Source organism: Cibotium barometz, chromosome 59 (assembly GCF_041138505.1).
Source record: "Cibotium barometz isolate CiBa-2024 chromosome 59, ASM4113850v1, whole genome shotgun sequence".
Lineage (NCBI taxonomy): Eukaryota > Viridiplantae > Streptophyta > Polypodiopsida > Cyatheales > Cibotiaceae > Cibotium > Cibotium barometz.
The window spans coordinates 557,540-582,710 of record NC_141104.1 but is presented as its reverse complement, the minus strand read 5'-3'; the positions used below and the strand labels follow the sequence as shown (position 1 = coordinate 582,710).

General features: G+C 39.6%; 1 protein-coding gene and 1 pseudogene across 5 annotated transcripts in view; both read right to left on the bottom strand.

Moving 5' to 3' along the window:
• LOC147605345 (uncharacterized) overlaps positions 1–25,171 on the bottom strand; it is a 238,245-nt gene that overhangs the window by 137,562 nt on the left and 75,512 nt on the right. The window lies entirely within an intron of this gene.
• On the bottom strand, positions 3,523–7,120 carry LOC147605346 (PH, RCC1 and FYVE domains-containing protein 1-like; annotated as a pseudogene).

Here is a 25,171-nt window from a genome sequence, read left to right as displayed (position 1 = left end):
GCAAATTCACGACATTTTTTCGACCGCGTTAACGATCACATGCCATAAGATGCAAGCAAATTTACGACATTTTTTTGATCGCGTTAACGATCAAATGCCGCAATATGCAAAAAACAATATATGCACTAGCGGACGACACCAACTTACCGCGTTAACGAGACAAAATGCTGCCCGATTCTATGGTAATACGAATAGGATACGGACATACATTGGCCGCGTTACCGACTATATGCCCGCATTTAACAAAGGGAAGGGAAGGGAAGGTGACATCGCCATAACGATACTATGCTTGCCGCATTACCGACTAGTACCGCTATGGCGTGCCATACTTACCATAGGACACAGATCAGCCGCGTTAGGGTAAGCACCATTCCGAAGAATGGCCTTACACACACACCCCTCGTGTGGCGGACCACCCACATCCTGTCGCGCATTGCGACAATGGGCGGCTGCCCGCACGAACACACACCCACACACAAACACAACTCTCATTACCTGTGTATACTGTCAGCAATGAACTCCCAAAGGGCCCCCCGGGCCCATATATATAGAAAATTGTAGCCCGCCGGGCTGGATGACGACCCCGACAGGACCCGTCGGTTTTTTAATTTTCCCGGCGGGACCGTCGGGTATTGCAAAATCCCGGCGGGATTTAAGCCGGTTATCAGGGAACTTCCCACCGGCTTTTTTGGGAACATGTTAACATGTTAACATGTTAATAACATGTTAACACATGTTATTAACAAAAAAAAATTGTGATCACGTGAATATAAAATCATTGATAAGCATGTATACATTGCATTTGGATCTTTAGTTTAAAACAATCAAAGTCATTTGCCGCCATGGTAGATTGTTTTTATGAGCTGGGCTACATTTTATGTGGTGCATCCTTGCATATGAACAAGCATCATGGTCTTTGCATTTTGATTAGTTATGCAGAGAATCTTTTCCTACCGTGTAGGTTGTTGCTATGGGCTTGACTCTCGGTGATTCATTTTTTTTCCTCCAATCATTCTGGTTGTTTTGGACTAGGATAATGGAATTTGTTGTTGTTACTGATGTTGCAATGCATGTGGTAGAGCTTAGGAATAGACTTGCACCTACTACTACATGATCTTTTATATCTCAGCTTTGATTCCTGGGCCCTGGCTGAGTTTTTTGTTCCACCTTGGCAACTTTCACACTAATTGAACTAGAATGCTCTAAGGCCCTCTCGGCACTACGAACCCATAATGAATAGGGCGAACAACCCTTTGGGTCAAAGTAGCCTTTTTCGCTTGCACAAGCGCCAAGTAGAACTGGTGCGGCTTCTTTGTTCTAATGATTCCATACCCTCAAAATCTCTTTATTTTTCTCATTGAACTCTATCGCTTGCATGGCTTTTGAATGGTTTATGATGTTTTGAAGCTCCTTCCAGTTCTCATGGCTATTAAATTCCAACAAATAATTAGGTTAATCACTAGAAATCACACCTCCGAGTAAGCGAGACATGGACAATTGCAAGATTGAATTCAATGGAAATCACGCTTCTGGTAGTGTGTATGACTCTGACAATTGAAGGATTGAATGTAGCATGAGAACCATCACAGCACGCTTTGGAGCAAGTTCATTACTACCTAGGATTTCAGAGATCAATACAATGGTCATTCTAAAGCAATGTCTAAGCTTTGATTAACAACTGATATATCTATAATCAATACTAGTACAGCTGCACCATTAGACAACTTTACCAGCTTTATCATCTTCCTGCATTACAAAGCCTAATCAAAAGTGCAGTTGTTGGCATAATAGCTTTTTGACCATCTTTGCAATGTCCAGAAAAGACGACCTTTCTATAAAGCCTTTAATTATTTTCATTATTAGGTTTGGATTGTTGGTTTGTCATTCAAGATTTGTTACTGTGTACATTTTTAAGATGCAAATTTGTTGGAGCATCCGATTCAACATGTAATAGCCTAAACTACAACTCAGTCGTTTGATTTTTATTTGCATGCATTTGCATTGTGCAAAGTTCAAAACAAGGACAAAAATCTTCTGAAAAGAGATAAAAGGACTAGAAAGATATATCAGCTAAAACATATGGATTCCTTAGGCAAGCATGATCAAAGAGATAAAAGGATTAGAAAGATAAAAGAGAGAAAAGGATTAGAAAGATATATCAGCTAAAACATATGGCTTCCTTAGGCAAGCACGATCAATGTGTACACCATTCCACCAATACATGTTCCCACACCACAATATCTGTGATGTGCATGCCAAGGTTTGCTTGTCACTTCCTTATTGGTCAAGATAGGAAAATGTAGCTTTTTTTAGATGTTTTCTCAAAGTCCTATAGTCCATTAAAAATGTCATATTTGTAGGTATCGACACAAATTTCTCTCACATAACTTGGCAATGAAGTACGTATTACACAACGCCTCATTGCACTCAAAAGTGGTGTGCCTACAAAAGACACTTTTTAAGGAGCAACATCAAGACAACCTTCAATATTTACATCAAACGAGTGACATAGTACTTAGGAATGTGTAGTTTAAGGTGGAGTTCACCTAAGCCATCAAACTAATTTGGAGCTAGTGACAAGCATCATAGTTAAGTTGACCCTTCAAAACATGCAAGAGTAGCATTAAGCCGTCAGCACAAGCCTCCAGCTACTACTGCTCATATGTAATAAACTGCTCCTATGTATTAAGAGCACACAACTCATTACACAAATTTCAAAAATAAATATAGCTTTATATTTCTTAAAGAAAACATAAGGATGGTCTAGCAACAGACTCAGAGATACAAATATCATGAAGGACATTGAGAGCTAAAAGCTCACTTTTACAACTGTGTGAAATCAAATATCAGCGGCATATAGAAGAAAGCAAGGCAAAGTAAGACAATAAGAAGTGTTATTATTTTCGAAGAGTCTGGAAGTATTCTCATAAGCAATGAAAAATATTCTCAGACCATGAAACTTGTCTTCTGTAGTTGAATATAAAGTTCTACAATAATCACTCGTGCTTAGCAGCCAATAATACAAATGTTAAGAAACCAATCACAGCTCTACAAGCATTGAACTTCAGTTAAGTTGCAATTCAAGAATGAACCTATAATGTAAGACACTTTATAACTTCTAATTGCAGCCTTGCATTTTGCATCGGCTGCCAACGTATGGGCTTCATTCAGCTCACTTGTAGCCTGCTTTAGTTGAGCTTCTTTGGCATGATAATCGTGAGTAAGGGATTCAACCTGTAGGGAAGATGATTAGTCTTTGTGCAAAACAAATAAGCGTATGCCATTTCCTGTACTTCTACTGGCTATCATTCATATGCAGGGTGAAGAAACAAAACCCTTTGCAAATTAAAAGTGAGCTAAAAGCTCACTTTTACAACTATGTGAAATCAAATATCGGCGGCATATAGAAGAAAGCAAGGCAAAGTAAGACAGTAAGAAGTGTTATTATTTTCGAAGAGTCTGGAAGTATTCTCATAAGCAATGAAAAATATTCTCAGACAAACACATTCCCTCATGTTGACCATGAAACTTGTCTTCTGTAGTTGAATATAAAGTTCTACAATAATCACTCGTGCTTAGCAGCCAATAATACAAATGTCAAGAAACCAATCACAGCTCTACAAGCATTGAACTTCAGTTCAGTTGCAATTCAGGAATGAACCTGTAATGTAAGACACTTTATAACTTCTTTTGCAGCCTTGCATTTTGCAGCTTCATCGGATGCCAAATGTATGGGCTTCATTCAGCTCACTTGTAGCCTACTGTAGTTGAGCTTCTTTGGCATGATAATGCTGAGTAAGGGATTCAACCTGTGGGGAAGATGATTAGTCTTTGTGCAAAACAAATAAGCGTATGCCATTTCCTGTACTTCTACTGGCTATCATTCATATGCAGGGTGAAGGAAAAAAACCCTTTGCAAATTAACAAAAATGCAAGTTCACAAAGGTTGTGCAAAACATAAAGATTGGCAGTTGAATGATGAGCCTGAAAGAAGAACCCTTTGATTTGGCCTGATAATGTTGAGTTAAGGGATTCAAGATATAAGTCAAATGATAAGTCTTTGTGCAAAACAAATCAGTGTATGCCATTTCCTGTCCTCCTACTGGCTATCATTCACATGCAGGCAAAACCCTTTGCAAAAAAATGTTAAGTTCACAGAGGTTATGCAAAACATAAAGATTGGCAGTGGAATGCTGAGCTTGATAGAAGAACCCTTTGATTTGTAAATGGTGTTCTTGTCCTGTCATTAGATAAGTCGCTATTGGCCTATGACTTCCTACTGATTCAAGACATTTCAAAACATGATATACACCAAGAAGACTTGTGCAGATCAGGATTCAGTGCATGCGCACCAGAGATAAGAATTCAATGAGGTTGCAAGGCCTCCCCTATACAAACTTACTTATTATGTTTTCTTGATCCACCACAAGGGAGTTTATTTGATGGAAATATAACTTACTTTCATACTAACTGCCACATTCTTTCCTCTTGTGAGCTTCACACTACCCTTTCCAAATCTCTATTGGAAACTCAATATTTCACAAATGGCTCCCCTTCTCTCTATACCCCCCCCCCCCCCCCCCCCCCCCCCCCGGGCGGGCAAGAAATCATTGCTATGAAAATTGTTGCCTTTAAAACCTACCCTCGGGGGGGTCACTCGTATAAATATGTAAGTATCACGTGGGTTCAACAGAAGGACATTTTAAATATTTAAAACTTACAGAAATATATTTACAGAGGGGATTTATTTATTGTATTTTAAAAAAAATTTACAGATTTGAATAGAAAAGGATACATTATATTCACTAAAAAATTCACAGATAAGGGACTTTTTAAATAGGCCTTGAACGCACGTGATATAGAGGATTTACATATAGTGACCCCCCCGAGAACCTACCCAACAAATGTACCTCCTTTTACCAGCAAGTATCATGAAGTTCAACACATTCAGAAAACATTTGTTCATATTCTTACAGTTGAGGCAAAGCATTACCGTTTTCAAAGAAAGATCAAGAGACCATTCTGGAAAAACTATGCAAACAATTCTTTTGTTTAAAAAATAGGGCCCCATAAATTGAGTATTCATGCAACCCACATTGATATTGTCAGCAAATCACTTTCTCACTGAAATGAGTGAAGGCATGCAGAAAAGTTAACATACCTGTGTTTGCAGCTTCAAAATTTCTTGAGTCAGACTTTTGTTTGTTATCTTTAGTTCTTCAATTATGTCTGAAGATGTGAGTCCAGACAGAGTTGAGCTCAGAATTTTAGAGCGTGGGGGGCTGCACCGCCTTGACAGGGGCGAAATCACTGATGCAAAACTCCTTGATGGAGCAACAGAGATAGGAGACACAGGATACTTGTGCACTAAAGAATTCGAGTCAGAAAAGGCAGGCAAACTCCCTGCATTTCTCACATTAGTGTCACTTGGAGCAGGTGAGACACGCCGCAGAGACTCTGGCTTATTTGTTTGCTTCAAGGGAGATTTCTCCTCAAACTGCGTACTCTGTTCAACAAGGGGAAGCCTAGGCAAAGACATTTGAACCTTCAGATGTTTTAATTCAGATTTCTCTGGTCTCCAAAGACTATTGTATGGCACTATTTTTTTTCTGTCCTCCAACCTGCGATCCCATTCCACAATTTGCTACTAGTTTCAATTTTGTGTAGCAAGGATCACAGACACGGTAGGATTTTGTTGGGGTGGGAGCTAATGTTGCTTTGGCAGCCTTTTTACTACTGCATGCATGGCAGAAGACATGCCCACAATTGTAACAATTATGTCGCTTTCAAGTAAACCCGAAAGATAACCGACATCCGAAACAAACTGATTGGTCTGCTCCTGAAAGCCATTTATGCAAACAAACAGCAGCTGTGAAGCTTGACCCACAAGAAATGTTTTTAACCTGCTTGTCTTTTAGTACCTCAACTAATGTTGGAGTGTGCCTGTCTTGAACATCACCATGCCCAAGCCTCCCATTGGCACCCCTTTCCCCAAGTATAAACCTCTATCTTTGATGTCAACATGGCCACGTAATGTGATCCATAGGATATTTCCTCCATAAACTCTTCCCAAAGCTTGCTTTCTACAAGTACAGGATGCTGACCAGTTGCATGTGGGTCTCCTAACTGGCCATATACACTGCTTCCCATGGTATAGACTTGACCTGAAGTAGGCTGTGTCCCACAGGCCACGTGTCGAAAATCATTGTCTACAAGAGCAGCTACACATGTTGGAACAAGCATTTACTCTTTATCCCCATGCCCAATGCGGCCCTTGTCACCATCACCCCAACTAAAAAGCTTCCCAGAAGAGCAACTGCTAGCGTCAGAGTAGCCCATGATAATCTCCACTACAGCGGCTATGTGCCAGACTCCACATGCCACCCTAATAGTTTTCAATCCCTTTAAAGATTCCACTTCTTTAGGGAAACAGACATTGGCCTTGTCCCCATGTCCTAGTGCTCCAAATGTTCCATCACCAAAAGTTAAAAGTTGCCCTGCAGATGTTACTAAAGCCGTATGCCAAGGACCATAGGAAACACTTGATATCCTGATCCCCTCTGAAAGATGCACTCTCCTAGGAATCCAGTGACTGAAATCGTTACCTTGGCCAAGAAGCCCAAAACTCCATGTGCCAGTATAAAGATCTCCACTGAGTGTCATAGCACAAGTGTGGTATTCCCCCCACAAGCAACATGCTCAATACTGGTGTTTGCTAAAATCTCCACTAACTGTGGATGAGCCACATCTACATCAACACCATGGCCAAGCCTACCTCCAGATTCCTCTCCCCAGCAGAAAACTTCTCCTTGTCTGTTAACCATTGTCTGTTAACCAAGGCAGCATGCTTGCTTCCACAAGCAATGTTATGCACATCTAATACAACAGCTGATTCTAAATGTTTCGGTAGTAAAGCATCCATCTTCAAACCCATACTACTATCAATTTTGCATGAGCCACCACCCAATATGCCATTTCTGACACCTTCACCCCACATATACACATCACCTAGAGCATCAGCATCATCTTGTCCAGACCCATGACTGGATGCGCTTACCATGCTTGACAGGCTCACTCTAAATGCCTCTAAATTATTCTCCTTCATATGCACTTTCAAGTTCTCTGATGTTACATCTGAATCACCAGAATTCAATGAGTCTCCAATCAAACTGCCATCCAGGTAGCTCTTTCTTAAGTCAGTAGAATTAAGAGAGGTAGTTGAAAGTGTCTTTTCTAAACTGCAATGAGGAGGACTCTCCCATATGTGTTCCTCCCACAATCCTGAAAAAAGTTATAAATGGTTTATAGAAAAAACCACATGTCACCTTGTTTAGAAAAAAAATCCATTAAAAGAAAACACCAAAAGCAAAAGTAAACTTTCACAATATGAGACCTTAGCATTTAACCATTTTTATTGAGGAAAAGCTTTAAAAGAACTGACTCATAACTATGCTAATCTCCAGTCAAGCCTCGGGGGGGTCACTATATGTAGAATACCCCTATCGCATACGTTCAAGGCCTATATTTTAAATCCTTTATCTGTGAATTTTTTATCCATATAATATCTCCTTTTCTTTATGAATCTGTAAATTTTTTTAAAATTTTTTTAAATCATACCCTTATGTAAATATATTTCTGTAAGTTTCATAAATTAAAAATATGCTTCTGTTGAACGCACGTGATATTTACATTTTTTTGTGAGTGACCCCCCCCCCCCCCCCCCCCCCCCCCCCCCCGAGAGTCCAGCCCATAGCAACAACCTACACGGTAAGAAAAGATTGTCTACATAACTAATCAAAATGCAAAGACCATGATGCTTGTTCATATGCAAGGATGCACCACATAAAATGTAGCCCAGCTCATAAAAACAATCTACCATAGGGGCAAATGACTTTGATTGTTTAAAACTAAAGATCCAAATGCAATGTATACATGCTTATTCAAATACATGAATGCACAGCATATAGATGTGAGTGCATAGATGAACACAATACTAAATGCATGTATCTGTGGTATACGTGCACACATATATCATGCATAGTGCAAGGCTGCAGAGGTTGAACGTAGATATATAACCAACGATAAAGTGCTCCCCTAAACACCTATTTGAGGTGGAAAAGTTTGCTAGAAAATTCAATTTCTCCTAGTAAAACTTGAAACTGGCAAGCATTAAGTGCACAGATGCATGCAGGCATGTGTAAGCATATGTGATGCAACCTTATAGAGCCAGAATTATAACGGAGGAGCACAGAACTGAAAAAGACACTTAGCGAGGAGCGAAGGTTCCTAACCCAGAAAAACGGAAGTCACATCTACAGCACAGCCTAAGCATATCTGCCAAGGTGTAAAATCCTTGCCAAAAGTCTTGCGACTATCCATTCACCCCCATCACAAGGTCCAAATCATTCTTGAAGTTTTTCGCCTTTTTGCTGAATGGGTCTATTTTAACACCTAGTCAAATTGATTAATGTTGTTCCCAAAACACATTCCACTAGCATGACAATGAAGTTACTATGGGATTAAGTAGGATTGATTAGGATGACCACATTACCTCAAGTTGATATGCTCGGAATAGTCAATTTGATTTACGTTCATTTATGTTGTTCCCAAAAACGCACTCCAAAGACCGAATTAGGTAAAGTGGGAAAAATCCCATTCCCACATTGAAAAATTTAATGCATTTAATCTAGAATCTACCTTTTTCAACCTATAAAAAAATTAAAAATGGTTTGCTTTATCAAGTGATACTAGATTGAACCTAGCTTGATCTTAGAAATAGAAAGGTTTCAAGATTTTTTAGATCCACCACTTGTATATTTTACAATTGAAGAGGATTTTTAGATCCACCACTTGGCCATTCTACAGTCCATAAGAACCCAAGATCAGATTCTACCATTTGGTCAACCTAGACCCCCAATTAAAAACAATGGTACAAGAGATTGTATATTGAGAGTCCCCTTAGAGTGGGATGCACTCTTCAATTTAAGACTTCATTGTAATGAACAAGACTAAATGGACAAGAATTTTAAAAATTGATATGGTGAAGGTATCCTTAAATACCAACCACTACAAATTAACATTATTAAGGATAGAAAGAGTCTCCTTGGAGTAGGATGCACTTTGTCAAAATTACGATTATAAATTTTCATTTTGATGAAGCTTATTCTACTAAAGAAATAATAAAGCTTTTGCATTAACAACCAAAAGATAAAAGGATAAAAGGAGTCCCCTTAAAGTAGGATGCACTTTGTGGATGCATAAGAGGAGTCTCCTTAGACTAGGATGCACTCCATCTATGAATTTATTTATTGTGTTAAAAATTGTTCAATGCATTGCAAAGATACACAATTGAACAGTCTGCTCCCAAAGTTGGCCAAATTACAAAGCCCTCTATATTTTGTTATAATAGAGACCATTTACACAAAGACCATTTACATTCAATTATAAAAGGGAGTAACAAAATGTGCTAGTATCATGGGGGTGTAGTTTTGATTTTAAGGGGTTCTAGCTCCACCACATGGTAGAGCTAGAATTTTGAGCTAGCTCTACCATGTGGAGCTACAACACATTGAGGAGGATTTAAAGATTTTTAGATCCACCACTTGGCCATTCTACAGTCCATAAGAAACCAAGATATAACATTTGATTGATCTAGACCCCCAATTACAAACATTGATACAAGAGATTGTATATTGAGAGTCCCCTTAGAGTAGGATGCACTCTCCAATTTTAAAGCTTCATTGTAATGAACAAGACAAAATGAACAAGATTTTATAAATTGAGGTGGTGAAGGTATAATACTTATATATACAATCGCTACAGATTAACATTATTAAAGATAGAAAGAGTCTCCTGGAGTAGGATCGGTTATTATAAGATTTCATTTTGATGAAGCTTATTCTACTAAAGAGTCCCCTTAAAGTATGATGCACTTTGTCAATAGATAAAAGGAGTCTCCTTAGAGTAGGATGCACTCCATCTACGACTCCATTATAATAAAACATTGTAAATGAAAATGAATTTATTTTTTTGTGTTAAAATATGTTCAATGCCTTGCAAAAGGCACACAATTGAACAGCACGCTCCCGAAGATGGCTAGATTACAAAGACCCTTTATATTTTATTATAATAGTAGAGACTATTTACATTTAATTACAAAAGGGAGTAACAAAATGTGCTAGTGTCATGGGGGTGTATTGATTGAATGAGGTATTGAGCTTCTTTTTAAGCATGTTCATTTTGTGTACTCACAAGATCACACACTTAGATTATTCTCTCAATTATTATCTTGATTGTTGAACACATGGAGACCCCAAAAGAAATGAACTTTTTTAAAGAAAACTCGTGTAGTTATTTGTCTGAAATGGACAATGTAGCGAGATATTTGCCTTGTTGCTCATATTGAGGTGTCTAGCATGGCTAGCAGTCCAATGTCAATCACTTTATCTCTTCACTTTAGATCTAGCGCTTGTCTATTATAGAGCTGAAAAGAATTTCTTGATCCATGACTTATCCATTCTAGATCATGTTCCACCACTTGGACATTATAGAGCTAGACTTCGGTGGATGCAAGCTCCACCAAACGGTAGATCTAGGCTCAAAATTCTAGTCGTATTGTATGACTTCCAAAGGTTTAGGTCTACCACACATGGATACTAGCTCCACCATGTGGTTAGGCCAAAATACCATGAAGAGACCATGGCTGCTACCTCCACCACATGGTGGAGCTAGACCTCAATAAGATACCACATGGTGGAGCTAGCTAGCTCCATGAAATTATACAGCTAGACTTCAATGGATGGTAGCTCCACCACATGGTAAATATAGACATAGAATTCTAGCTCTACCATCCCATATGGTGGAGCTTGATTTTAAGGGATTCTAGCTCTACCACATGGTAGAGCTAGAATTCTGAGCTAGCTCTACCACGTGGAGCAAGAACGCATTGATAGAACCAAGATCTACCATTTGTTCAATCTAGACCCCCAAGTAAAAACATTGATACAAGAGATTGTATATTGAGAGTCCCCTTAGAGTAGGATGCACTCTCCAATTTTAAGATTGCATTGTAATGAACAAAGACTAAATAAACAAGAATTTATAATTTGACATGGTGAAAGTTTCCTTATATACACAACTACTACAAATTAACATTATTAAAGATAGAAAGAGTCTCCTTGCAGTAGGATGCCCTTTGTCAAAATGATAGTTAAAAGTCTTCACCTACTCTACTAAAAAAATAATAATTTGCAAAGTTTGACCAAAAGATAAAAGGATAAAAGGAGTCCCCTTAGAGAAGGATGCACTCCATTTATGACTCAATTATAATAAGACATTGTAAATGAACATGAATTTATTGCTTGTGCTAGAATTTGTTCAATGCTTTGCAAAGGCAAACATTTGAACAGTATGCTCCATAAGAGGCCTGATTACAATATCATATTTCAATATATGGACTTTTATTACATTAAAAAAAGGCCAAATTACTTGCATCCTCTACATTTGATTATATTAGGGACAAACAAAATGAGCTTCATGGTGGTGTATTACTTTCATGATGCCTCCTCTTGTTGCTTTGCTTGATTTTCACTCTCTGCTTGCCTCTCTGCCTTAGCTTCAGCCTCCTCTCGTTGCTTTCTTTGAATTTCAAGTTGTCCTGCCTCTCTGCCTCAGCATTAGCCTCCTGCTTTGCTGTCGCTTCCACAGCTCTGCCTTTTTCCTATTCTCTACTTCCAATTTCTCTTCTTCAAGCCATTTCTTCATCACATCATCTGAGAATTGGTTAGGTTTTTCTTCAAAGGCATTATCCCATGTATACTCTTGCCGATCTTCATTCTGTAGCCATAAAAACAACCAATTTCTTAAATCTTCTGTCAAAAAACTATACCTTTCCTTGGAAGGTTGATGGTACAATTCTGGGACTATTAACCAGGTTCCTCGCTCATTCTTAAACACCTTATAGTAGCTATCATCAATTATCAATGTATTTTTCTTATTGTACAAACGATGGAGACCCCAAAAGGTCTCAAGCTTTTTAAAGAAAACTTGTCTATTTTGCACAACCCATGTGGATTTTGAACAAATTGAATGCTCTTGTGAGAGAACACCTGCAAACTTGGGCTTTTGTTGTGGAAATACTGTGTCAATTATTCCAGAGAGCTTAGTTCTCCTACATGCGCTCCAAATAAAAACATAAAAGAATTGAATACACCAATCTAAGAACTCATGTGCATCCTTGTGAGATAGGACATAACGATATTGGTTAATTGGGTATTTTACCAACTCGTTGCTATAAGGAGGATCCTTCTCATCATATTGGGTTTCGACAACATGGCACAACAAACCATTGAGGTTTAGAATAATAGCCCTCCTATCATCCTCTTTGCGTAGGGGTACACATATTGGGTCTGACAAATACCATGTCAGTATGATAACCCCCTCAGAGGGATGCACAAAGCACAACCTTGCATCAATTTCCCATAGACGGTCAAGACGGCACTGAACCAACTGTCTGCGTACACTCTGGATTTTCTTGGACATGTGACGTACTAAAAAGACGCAACAAAATGTGCTAGCAGGTATCAGAATGTGGTGAAATTAGAATGCATTGATCTAGATCAACCACGTGGTTGAGCTAGAATGCACTGTTCTAGCTCAACCATGTGGTAGGGCTAGAATATTTTTAAATCTAGTTCTACCATGTGATAGAGCTATATCAAAGTATTCTAGCTCGATCCCATGGCAAAATTAGAAATAATATTTGAAGTCCATCTCTAACACGTGGTAGAGCTGTATCAAAATATTTTAACTAGATCCCATGGTAGAACTAGAATGGTTTGAAGTCCAACTCAACCATGTGGTGACGTGGAAGAGCTCGAATGCATTGATCTAGCTCTACCATATGGTAGAGCTAGAACGCTTTCAAGTCTAGCTCTACCATGTCGTGGAGCTAGAATGCTTTGAAGTCTAGCTCTACCATGAGGTGGAGCTAGAAGGCATTGATCTAGCTCTACCATAGTCCAAATATGTAGGAATTAAAATCATAAGACAAAGATCAAGCTTCCATACATTTTCAAAGTAGGAGGCCCCTTATAGTAGAGTGCACTCCAACATTTATAAAATTATCTAAAGAGTAATACATTTGCCACTACTTTAAAAATAGGACAAAATTTCTTGTCAATTCATGATTACAAAAAGATAAAATTCCTCCAAAAAAATACAATCCTTGTGACAAATGGCTTCTTTAAGTGAATACTCCTTGGAACAATATCCTTGAAATAAATCTGCAAGAACCCATCATAAATTAAGTTTCTTCATTGTGAATACAAAATTGTTGTATAAAATCATGTATTTGGTTATAATTATCATTTATGTTGGGTAGTACCTTAGTTATTTCTATCCCGTTGGAGAAGATTGTACTCATTTAACACCTTGTTTATGCATTGGCTGCCTTCAACTGCATTGTGGTAGAACCCAATTTTCTAGCTAGAGAAATCACTTGTGGTCCCCTCATGCTAGCAATACTGACTCATTCTTTTGCCATAATTTCTATTATCTCTTCTCTTTTGTTTTCATATTGTCTCGCTAATACCTCTTGATTGTCGACAAACTTTTGTATAATCTCTGATAGTGGTAGCCTATCAGTGTAGATTGTCTTCTGTGACCAATTTAAATTGCGCTTTCTCCAAAAATCTACCACATCTCTGTATTCATTTTCATTGGATACTGGAGGTTGTCCGTAGCGATTAGAGCCAATGATCTCACGCACATCTTCACTCTCATCAAGCTGCAATAAGTAAGGGAGCAGCTCATCAATGAGAATATTGTCGACCATCTTTTCTTCATCAAACTTTGCAGGATATATACAATTATTATCAGGAGAAGCACATCCCTTGTACGAGCATCACAATCAAAATATGAAGCGATTTTTGACAATGGCTTGAACATTGCCTGTGAACTGTTGGATTATCAGGTCTAGCTATTTTACCACTTTTATCCTTCTCGCAAGCCTCTTGAGCCCAAACTACAAAAAAAGGCAATATCTCTCCTACTCTATCTTGTAATATTCTCAATATTTGAAGAGCATTACTCTTTGTCGCTGTTGATCAGATCCCAACATTAATATTTTTTACTAAAATCTTCAAGAATTGGATACATCTTGGCCTTAGTACAATATATCGTTTTGAATCCATTTGAATAGTTTCATGTATTGAAGATGGTTGTTGTTGACAACGTTTCAGTAGTAGACCATTCAGGTCCAACATAATTGTCAACACTGATTTCTTGGAGATAGCAGTGTTGGTACTTCTTGGTACTTCTTCTTCGGGCTGGAAACTCTCACCCATTGCTTCATTTGTTGGAGATTTAGGTACCCCGATTTCATTGTCAGCATTTGTCTTTAATAAACCTTTTGGATGGACATCACTGAATGTGTGGGAGAAGCTCTCATCCACAGTTTGATTGTGGCATTCCGTAGCTACTTCACTTGGTGCTACTATCTCAATTTCGGGATCTAAAAGAAAAAAAAGTAACATTGACTCAACAATCTTTCAAACTACAAGAATTTACAATTGTAACACTCACACTTAACACATGTTTATTGGTGTAATCTAAAAGGAAATCATGTTTGGATACCAATTATCAATTCTACTTGCTCACTCTAGAATTGGAGGGTTTAAAATGGATTTCCAAATACACCCATTGTTCTAGCTCTACCATTTGGTAGAGCCAGTTTGCAAGGGAGCTCTTGTTGGAAGTGTTGAAATTTGAGCATAATGATGAGCTATGGTGGATCAAACACTAGAATCAACATCATTAACAAAGTGATTAGCAAATGATTAAGATGTAATTAGTGAATAATTAGCAAATAAATTAATGTAGGCATGGATACTCAAAAACCAGCAAATTCTCATTAGGCCTATGCCTCAATTTATAGAGTTTACATCAAGCATCAAATCCCATTGATTTCTCCATGATTCACTCCCAGAATATCTCCACCTTTTGCCTGATTCTCTCCACCTCTTCTCTTTTCCCTGATTATCTCCCAGAATAACTCCACACTCCTAAATTCCCTCATGCTACCCATTATTATCTCCCAGTAGATTCTTCTCACCTTTTCACAGGTTCTTTCACAATTACATCTTCTCTTTTACAGCCTCTATCCAAGAGCTTGTTCCCACACACACCCTATTCACTTGTATATTTCAACACCTCCCCTCAAGTGAATACTCCTAGTACACCTAGACCCTATACCAAGTTTGCCTCCCCTTACTTGGTAGTCAGCGACCAGTGTCTACTCCTCCCCTCAAGTTATCTCAGCACACCTGGACCCTGTATCAAGTTTCTTTCTTACTTGACAGTCCGCGACCAGTGCCTCAAGTCCCTAAACTCCATAGTTCTTGACACTCTCTCTCTCAATGTGTCCAAGGCTACTATAAGTGCCCGCGACCTTGACTAAAGTGCTCACACATACATCTACCACGTGGCCTACATCATCGGTGGCTCAGAGGTGGTTTTACTTTATTGGGGCAGGTTACATTGGGTTGTGGGGTCTCTCTCTCTTTCTCTCTCAGAGATTTTCACATGGCTCCTCACTCTTTGGAGCCTCACATCTTCTCTTTTCTTCAGTCTTCTTGTCGTGGCAGCATCTCTCCACGTGTCCGTCTCTTCTTTCAGTCTTCTTGGGGCAGCTTCTCTTCTCGTGGCATGTCTTCCTTTAGATCTTCTTCTCGGTGTGGATCCTCTTCTTGGAAAGAGATATTCTTCTTCTTTCATGGCTGGGGCCATGAGCTTGTCCGTCAGGTCTTTTTGCTCCATGTGAGCAACATGTTTCAATGTTTTGCTGATAGTTCCTTTTGGCTTTTTATGTTTATTTTGTATCATTATGCAATGCAAACCCAAATTTATGCGGGAGGTCTTACCTCTTGCCTTATTCTGGACAAGGGCAGTGTCTGTTCCCATTTTTACACTAATGCAATGTGCCCAATACATAATGCGTATAGCATTCATTCTCATGCACATTCCAAATGCAACTCTGGCTGTGCATAATCTTGAATTTGAGTGAGATTTATGGGCATTAACCAAAGGTTAAATGCAAAATGATGATTTTCACAATTTTATCAGCACAATTTTACCAGAAATTACATTGAATCAAGGGTAACCAATTTGTACGGGATGGTTGCAGTATCAAACCAACTCTGATTTGAAATCTGAAGTTATAGGGATCTGTATCAGATACCTAATGGTTAATTTGAACCCTCAATTGCACCAAAATACAGTGATTAGCACTGATTAATCACTGATTAGCAAATTAATGCTCTATTTTGTGTGCAGAAAACAGAGTATTTGATGAAGAGCTTGGATCTCACTGTAGACTTGATGAAACTGAATTCTATCTTCACCAGCTTGTAGAGCATGCTTGAAAACCCCCGGGGCTAAGAGGAATTAGACCCATTTGATTTGATGAAGTAGAAATGATTGATTTACTGCAGAAAAACGTAGCTTTTTAATCAACGAAAATCGGGAGCTTGCGTGGGCGGTTTGCGCTTCTGATTTGATGGGCTGGAGATCCTATGGGTTACCTATCTTAGACTAGAAGGGTTTGGGCAATGGTTGAGTGTGCAAGGAGAGGGAGCTCCTCTACTGGCTGGGGGTACAGAGGCTAATTGAAAAAAGAGGGAAAATTATAATTTTCTACTAATCTTGATTAATTAAATAATGAGCTCATAAATCTGATGGATTCTAGGCATGGCTCTGATACCATGTTGAAATTTGAGCATAATGATGAGCTATGGTGGATCAAACACTAGAATCAACATCATTAACAAAGTGATTAGCAAATGATTAAGATGTAATTAGTGAATAATTAGCAAATAAATTAATGTAGGCATGGATACTCAAAAACCAGCAAATTCTCATTAGGCCTATGCCTCAATTTATAGAGTTTACATCAAGCATCAAATCCCATTGATTTCTCCATGATTCACTCCCAGAATATCTCCACCTTTTGCCTGATTCTCTCCACCTCTTCTCTTTTCCCTGATTATCTCCCAGAATAACTCCACACTCCTAAATTCCCTCATGCTACCCATTATTCTCTCCCAGTAGATTCTTCTCACCTTTTCACAGGTTCTTTCACAATTACATCTTCTCTTTTACAGCCTCTATACAAGAGCTTGTTCCCACACACACCCTATTCACTTGTATATTTCAACAGGAAGTAGGCCTTGAGATCAACCCTTGAGCTCCAAGAGTAGGTGGAGGTGAGAAACACAAAACCACTCAACTATATGGTAAAGCTAAAATTTTAGATGTTTTAGATTTTCCATATGGTAGAGCTAGAATTTATAAGTCTTGCTTTACCACGTGGTTGAGTTGGGGATCAAGATAGCTTCTTTATGGGTGGAGCCAGTAGACTTCCATAGGTTCTAGGTCTAGACTTCAATGGGTTCTAGCTCATCGCACATGACAAGAACCAAGGAGCTAGAATTGCATTTGGACTAGCTCTACCATGTCGTGGAGCTAGAAATGCATTGGCCTAGCTCTACCATATGGTAGAGCTAGACTTAAATGGATGCTCTGCAAAAACTGTCTTTGGGGGGGTGCATTGGCCTAGCTCCACCACTTTGAAGAGGTAGCTAGACTTTAATGGATTCTTGGTCCACCACTTTGAAGAGGTAGCTAGCTCCACCAAATTGTAGACCTATTGAAATCTAGATCTACCACAGGGTAGGATTGAAGTAAATGAGAGGATCTCTAGCTCTATCATCTTAGATTTATAAGCTAGATTTTCAGATTCACCAGCTGGCCATTGTGCGACCACCAAGTAGGCTTTCCAAATTCACCAATTGGTTATGTAAAAAGTGAATTTGTCAATGAACATGTTAGGATCCATAACTTGGTGATTCTAGATTCCAAAGCCCAATTTAGAGAGAGCTACAAAAATAATAAAGGCATTGTATAAAATCAAAAGAACTAAATACTACTAAAAAATGAACCAAGGATATAACAAGTCAAAACATCACCAAATCAAAGTATTGAAGATACAAGGAAAGCCCATTAAGAAGTTACACACTGTCTTCAAAATCCAAAAAATCTCGAGCTGAACAAACTTCACCATGTCTCGATCTTTCCGTGGTATTCCTTTGATTGTTAGTAATAATATAAAAGAATTTTTTTATGCATCCATTTATGCATAAAAATCGTTTATGACAAAAATCACACTTAACTGATAATGCGTTCTATATGAGTATCTTTATCCCTTGATTCTGTGAGGAGCTGACCTATTTAGAGAACCCCGAAATCAGTTGAATCAAAAATCGGATTGAATCATAAATAAAGAGACTTAACAAGAATTTTCGGATTGATAAGAACATGGATCGAGGTCGTCGTGGTAGAAATGTTAACTTCCAACTCGATGAAGAAGAGCTAGACCTGGATGTTCGTAAAACTCTTCATAGTTCGCAGCCTAAACCTTTCAAGGGTGAAGGGGAACAGTTAGGTGAAGTTGTAAAAAAGTGGATTGAGGCCATGGAGGAATATTTTGATGTAGCTGGCTACAATGAGAGAAGCAAGATGGCTCTCGCCAGGTTAAATATTGTGGAAACGGCCAGGGTTGCATGGAGGAATCACTGCGAGACAAACCGTCTCGACCGAAATACCCAAACCTGGACCGATCTCAAGGCTTACCTCAGAAAGAGGTTTTGTCCCCCCGCCTTTTGAAACTAAGATGAATGAGTTCTTGGAACTAAAGCAAGAAAACTGGACAATTGAAGAGTACCATCAGGCTTTTGCCCTTCTCCTTAAATATTTCCCTCAATTGGATGAAGAGCAGCTGATGGCCAAGTTCATTCGGGGAATGAACGAGCCATTGGATACTTTAGTCAAGATTGCCAAACCTATCTCAATGGCCAAAGCAGTAAGAATAGCGAAGGATTTCGCCAAAGCCTTTGATGTCAAAGTCCCGCCAAAGCCAGCACCATCACCTTTTAAAAGGTTTTTATTCCCAGAAGGTGATTCCAACCTTCCTCTGCCTAAGAGATATCAAAGTCAAACCCAAGATATGGTAAGTTCCAGAATGGAAGAAATGTCCTTTTCCCAAAACTCAATCCCCTAGATTTCAACCTCAGAAGTTCCACCCTTGAACAAGAGAGTGAAATGCCATAACTATCAAGGATTTGGACATCGCAGTATGGATTGCCCAACTCCTTTTGGATCAAGGTTTTCAGGCCAGGGAAATCAGGGATCAAGATTCCAGACTCCAGTCCCTTCCTTCTAGAGTAATCAGGGTTCTATCCGCCAAAATCAGGGAAATCCCAGAAGTAGTCCCTCTATCCAACCTGCAGTTTCAATCCAAAGTAATGCAAGACCTCTACCTCACAAGAGGGGAAGTCAAAAAGAGTTTTTCCCAAATCAGCCATCCACTTCCAAGGCAGTAACGCTAGAAGTGATTGAAGAAGAAGAAGAAGATGAAAGAGATCATACTCCACCTGCGAGATGAGGACATCTCACATTTTGAGTGTTTTTCAGGTTTTGGCACTCATGGTTGCCACATATAGATTCCTCCCCAGCCTCTCACCAGACTTCTCAAAGACCCTTGAGCACATGGACAGAAGGAATTCTAAAGGGACAAGATTGGGAGTATAACATAGCAACAAACATGCTTATGGATCTTGTCACCAAGAAATGCTATCCTCCTTTGGTTTGGCAAGCACTTGTGAAAGTAGCCATCGAAGACCTTGGAATCAAACCGAGTCTTCATTTGATGATGTTGGGGCTGGATCACTCCGTGGAAGAAATGAGAAAAGAGAAAAACATTGTTACTCATGCTAAGAAATCTCAAGAGCTATACCAGCTGCTGTAATGATCATAATGTCGTTCAAAAGATTGCAAAATGATTCCACATCTCAATGCATATTTCTTCCCAAATCTTCAGTGTTATCCAGAACACATAACCCAATGGAAATTGGATTGTTGAGGTGGCGCATCAAGTAGTAACTCCCGTCGAACGGAAGACTCACAGCATAAATACACCAAGGAAGATCCAAGGACAAGGTTGAACTTTCTTTGCTAAGGCTAATATTCCACTCCACATATTGCCTTGCTTCTACTGGAAAATCAGTCTTCTTTAATCCAACCTGTAGCTTTGACTTTATATACACATCACATAACTTCAAAAGAACTGAGTATACAACCTCATTGATGCTATAGGTGATAGTCAATTCTGACCAATCTTGACATTGTTTGTCCTTGTTCAGAGTGTTGAACTCTACAAGCAATGCATCTTGAATAATTTTATCTTGCTTGAGCTGCTTGATACGCTCTAGCATGTCAATTACATCTACATCCTTAGTACCCTTTGAAAGAATAATTTTTCCAGACCTGATTTCTGATTGTATTTGTTTGACTTCTTGTTCATCTAGCCCAGAGCAAGACATCTGAAAACTGTGGCAGTTGGTTTCTTGTTTTTCTTCTCCATGATTTCAAGCCAGCCTTTGAAAACTTCATCAGAGTAAATCACCATGTGAGACTGCTTTGAAATGAAGGATGCTCCCACCGTAATTCTAGCCATTCGCAAAAATTTCTGCAAAGAAATAAAAGAAAAAAAGATCAAAATCAAGTATTTTTTTCAAAACATATAATTATAAGAGAGCAAGGGATATGGACATAAATCCCAGTCTACACGAGATGATGAGCCCTCTGTTACTCCAGATGCTGGCCTTGACGGAGAATTTTTGAAGATCCACTGACTCCTCAAGTGCTGCAAGACATCATAGTATGGTTGTTTGACATATAATGATTGGGCCTCTTTATTAGCTATAACAGATATGGCCGTCGCAACTTGTGGCTCTGGATCTACAACAATTCGAGCCTTCCTTTTTTCATACACTTGTATCAGGTCTTGAGCACGACCATCTTTTCCCATTTCTCGATATCGTAAGAATTTTGCAGCATAGATGGAATGTTGACCATCAATAATCCAATATGAATACTCAGTGAGTTTCTCCTCTGTTACCTCACTTAGTTTCATTGGAATTCCTTTCTTCTTGCCAGCATTCTTTACAGGCATCAAGTATGCACACGCTCCTGGCCTGTTTGCACTTGCACCAAAAAATAACACGCATTCATCCACACGGTGAGGTTCTATTTGACGGGAGTTATAGTGATCAGAAGCTAGCCAGCATTGATCTACAGGGATCTCATACTCTTTGTACTTGAATGGAAAATACTTAGAGTATTTTTCCATACCCTCTGTATCACTCTTTAGTGCCTTTTGCACCTCATTTTCTAAAACTTTGGGATCCACAAATCTTATTTTTGTTGAATTTTCCAAGCCTGTTTTCTCTACTGTAGATTTAAGAACTGCTTCATCTACATCCATACTACCTGTATTGCTTTTTGCCTTTTTTTGAACTGGATTTTTAGAGGGAATTTTCTCTTTTTTTTGTTTGCCTTTCACACAATAAGCAATGGAAGCTTGCAACTCTTCAAGAGTTATTTCTTGACTTGTACAATCTAACTTCCACCCTCGAGAGAACATAGTATCTTGTTTATCTCTTACTATTCGTTCAATAATGAATGCCTTGGGATCTAGTTGATCCTCATGGATCCCAGGTACCCCAATATTTATGCATTCAATATATCGGGATGAGAATCAACTACAGAAATATAAGATAGAGTCATTGGTCCTAGATCCTCAAAAGTATCCACACCCACATCACTAGCAACAAATAGATGAATTTTGTTAAATTGTGAAGGTAGAGCTGTATTCTACCTAAACCACATTGTAGAGATAGAATGCTTTGAGGTCTATCTCTACCATGTGGTGGAGCTAGAATTGCATTTGAGGTCTAGCTCTACCATGTGGTGGAGCTAGAATCGTAGAGGTAGAAAGCTTTGAGGTCTAGCTCTACCATGTGGTAGAGCAAGAATGCATCGATCTAGCTGTGTTCCATACACATCAACAAAACCAATTACTCCAAGAAGAGACCTACTTCACATGACAAGAACCAAGGAGCTAGAATTGCATTTGATCTAGCTCTACCACATGGTAGAGCTGTATTCTACCTAGACCACATCGTAGAGCTAGAATGCTTTGAGGTCCAGCTCCACCATGTGGTGGAGCTAGAATGCATTCTTCTAGCTCTACCATGTGGTAGAGCTAGACTTCAATGAATGTAACCGCTAAGGTTGAATGTAACTGTGGTAGAGATCTATTCTACCTAAACCACATTGTAGAGATAGAATGCTTTGAGGTCTAGCTCTACCATGTGGTGGAGCTAGAATTGCATTTGAGGTCTAGCTCTACCATGTGGTGGAGCTAGAATCATAGAGGTAGAAAGCTTTGAGGTCTAGCTCTACCATGTGGTAGAGCAAGAATGCATCGATCTAGCTGTGTTCCATACACATCAACAAAACCAATTACTCCAAGATTAAGAGACCCACCTCACATGACAAGAACCAAAGGAGCTAGAATTGCATTTAATCTAGCTCTACCACGTGGTAGAGCTGTATTCTACCTAGACCACATCGTAGAGCTAGAATGCTTTGAGGTCTAACTCTACCATGTGGTGGATCTAGAATTTCATTTGAGGTCTAGCTCTACCATATGGTAGAGCTAGAATTGCATTTTATCTAACGTGGTAGAGCTGTATCCAACCTAGACCACATCGTAGAGCTAGAATGCTTTGAGGTCTAGCTCTACCATGTGGTGGATCTAGAATTGCATTTAAGGTCTAGCTCTACCATGTGGTAGAGCTAGAATGCATTGATCTAGCTGTGTACCATGCAAATCAACAAAACGAATTACTCCAAGAAGAGACCATGACGAGAACCAAGGAGCTAGAATTACATTTGATCTAGCTCTACCACCCGCGGTAGAGCTGTATTCAACCTAGACCACAATTTAGAGCAAGAATGCTTTGAGGTCTAGCTCTACCATGTGGTGGAGCTAGAATTAATTTGAGGTCTAGCTCTATCATGTGGTGAAGCTAGAATGCATCGATCTAGCTGTGTACCATGCGGATTAACAAAATCAATTACTCCAAGAAGAGACCTACTTTACATGACAAGAACCAAGGAGCTAGAATTGCATTTGATCTAGCTCTACCACGTGGCAGAGCTGTATCTAACCTAGACCATATCATAGAGCTAGAATGTTTTTAGGTCTAGCTCTATCATGTGGTGGAGCTAGAATTTCATTTGAAGTCTAGCTCTACCATGTGGTAGAGCTAGAATGCATCGATCTAGCTGTGTACCATGCAGATCAACAAAACCAATTATTAGAATTGCATTTGATCTAACTATACCATGTGGTAGAGCTGTATTCTAGCTAGACCACATCATAGAGCTAGAATGCTTTGAGGTCTAGCTCTACCATGTGGTGGAGCTAGAATTGCATTTCAGGTCTAGCTCTACCATGTGGTGGAGCTAGAATTCATCGATCTAGCTGTGTACCATGCAGATCAACAAAACCAATTACTCTAAGAAGAGACCAACTACACATGACGAGAACCAAGGAGCTACAATTGCATTCGATCTAGCTCTACAATGTGGTGGAGCTAGAATGCATCGACCTAGACCACATCGTAGAACTAGAATGCTTTAAGGTCTAGCTCTACCATGTGGTGGAGCTAGAATTGCATTTGAGGTGTAGCTCTACCATGTGGTAGAGCTAGAATGCATTGATCTAGCTGTGTACCATGCAAATCAACAAAACCAATTACTTTAAGAAGACACCATGACGAGAACCAAGGAGCTAGAATTACATTTGATCTGGCTCTACCATGCAGTAGAGCTGTGTTCTACCTAGACCACATTGTAGAGCAAGAATGCTTTGAGGTCTAGCTCTACCATGTGGTAGAGCTAGAATAAATTTGAGGTCTACCGTGGCAAATGGCAGAAATTTCCAACCGTGGCCCAGACGGCGTCGAAGAGACATGAAATTCGAATCATGCATGGAAAAGTGTGTGGCAAGCAACTAGGATCTTTCTTGTTGTGTTCAGATGCGATTCGGACACATTTCGGACCCGAAACTCTGTTATGGCGATTTTGCACTATCTTCGCCGGCCGGGACCTAACTTTGACGCGCTGGGAGAACTGATTGTGATGTCCAAATCCATGCACGGAGTGATGTGGACATATAGCAACTTCCCAATCACAAGTCCATGTGGTCTGTTCTCTGATGGGGTCCCGGATCCTCAACTTCTAACTGTCCGAATTCGGGTGCTCGAAAAAGATGCACGAGCGTGCCAAATGGTGGAAATTTCCAACCGTGGCCCAAACGGCACCGAAGAGGCATGAAATTCGAATTATGCATGGACAAATGTGTGGCAAGAAACCGGGATCTTTCTTGTTGTGTTCAGATGTGATTCGGACTCATTTCGGACCCGAAACTCTGTTATGGCAATTTTGCACTATCTTGGCCGGGACCCAACTTTGATGCGCTGGGAGAACTGATTGCGATGCCCAAATCCATGCAGGGAGTGATGTGGACATAGAGAATCTTCCCTAGCACAAGTCTGTGTGGTCCGTTCTTTGATGGGGTCCCGGATCCTCAACTTCTAACTGTCCAAATCCGGGTTCTCGAAAAAGATGCACGAGCGTGCCAAATGGCGGAAATTTTCAACCGTGGCCCAAACGGTGCCGAAAAGGCATGCAATTCAAATCATGCATGGACAAATGTGTGGCAAGCAACTTGGATCTTTCTTGTTGTGTTCAGATGCGATTTGGACTCATTTCGGAGCCAAAACTCTGTTATGGCGATTTTGCACTATCTTCGCCCCGGGACCCAACTTTGATGCACTGGGAGAAGTGATTGCGATGCCCAAACCCATGCACGGAGTGATGTGGACATAGAGCAACTTCCCTAGCACAAGTCTGTGTGGTCCGTTCTCTCAAGCGGTCCCAGATCCTCAACTTCTAACTGTCCGAATCCGGGTTCTTGAAAAAGATGCACGAGTGTGCCAAATGGCGGAAATTTCCAACCGTGGACCAAACGGTGCCGAAGAGGCATGAAAATAGAATCATGCATGGACAAATGTGTGGCAACCAACCCGGATCTTTCTTGTTGTGTTCAGATGCGATTCAGACTCATTTCGGATCCGAAACTCTGTTATGGCGATTTTGCACTATCTTCGTCGAGACCCAACTTTGATGCGCTGGGAGAAGTGAT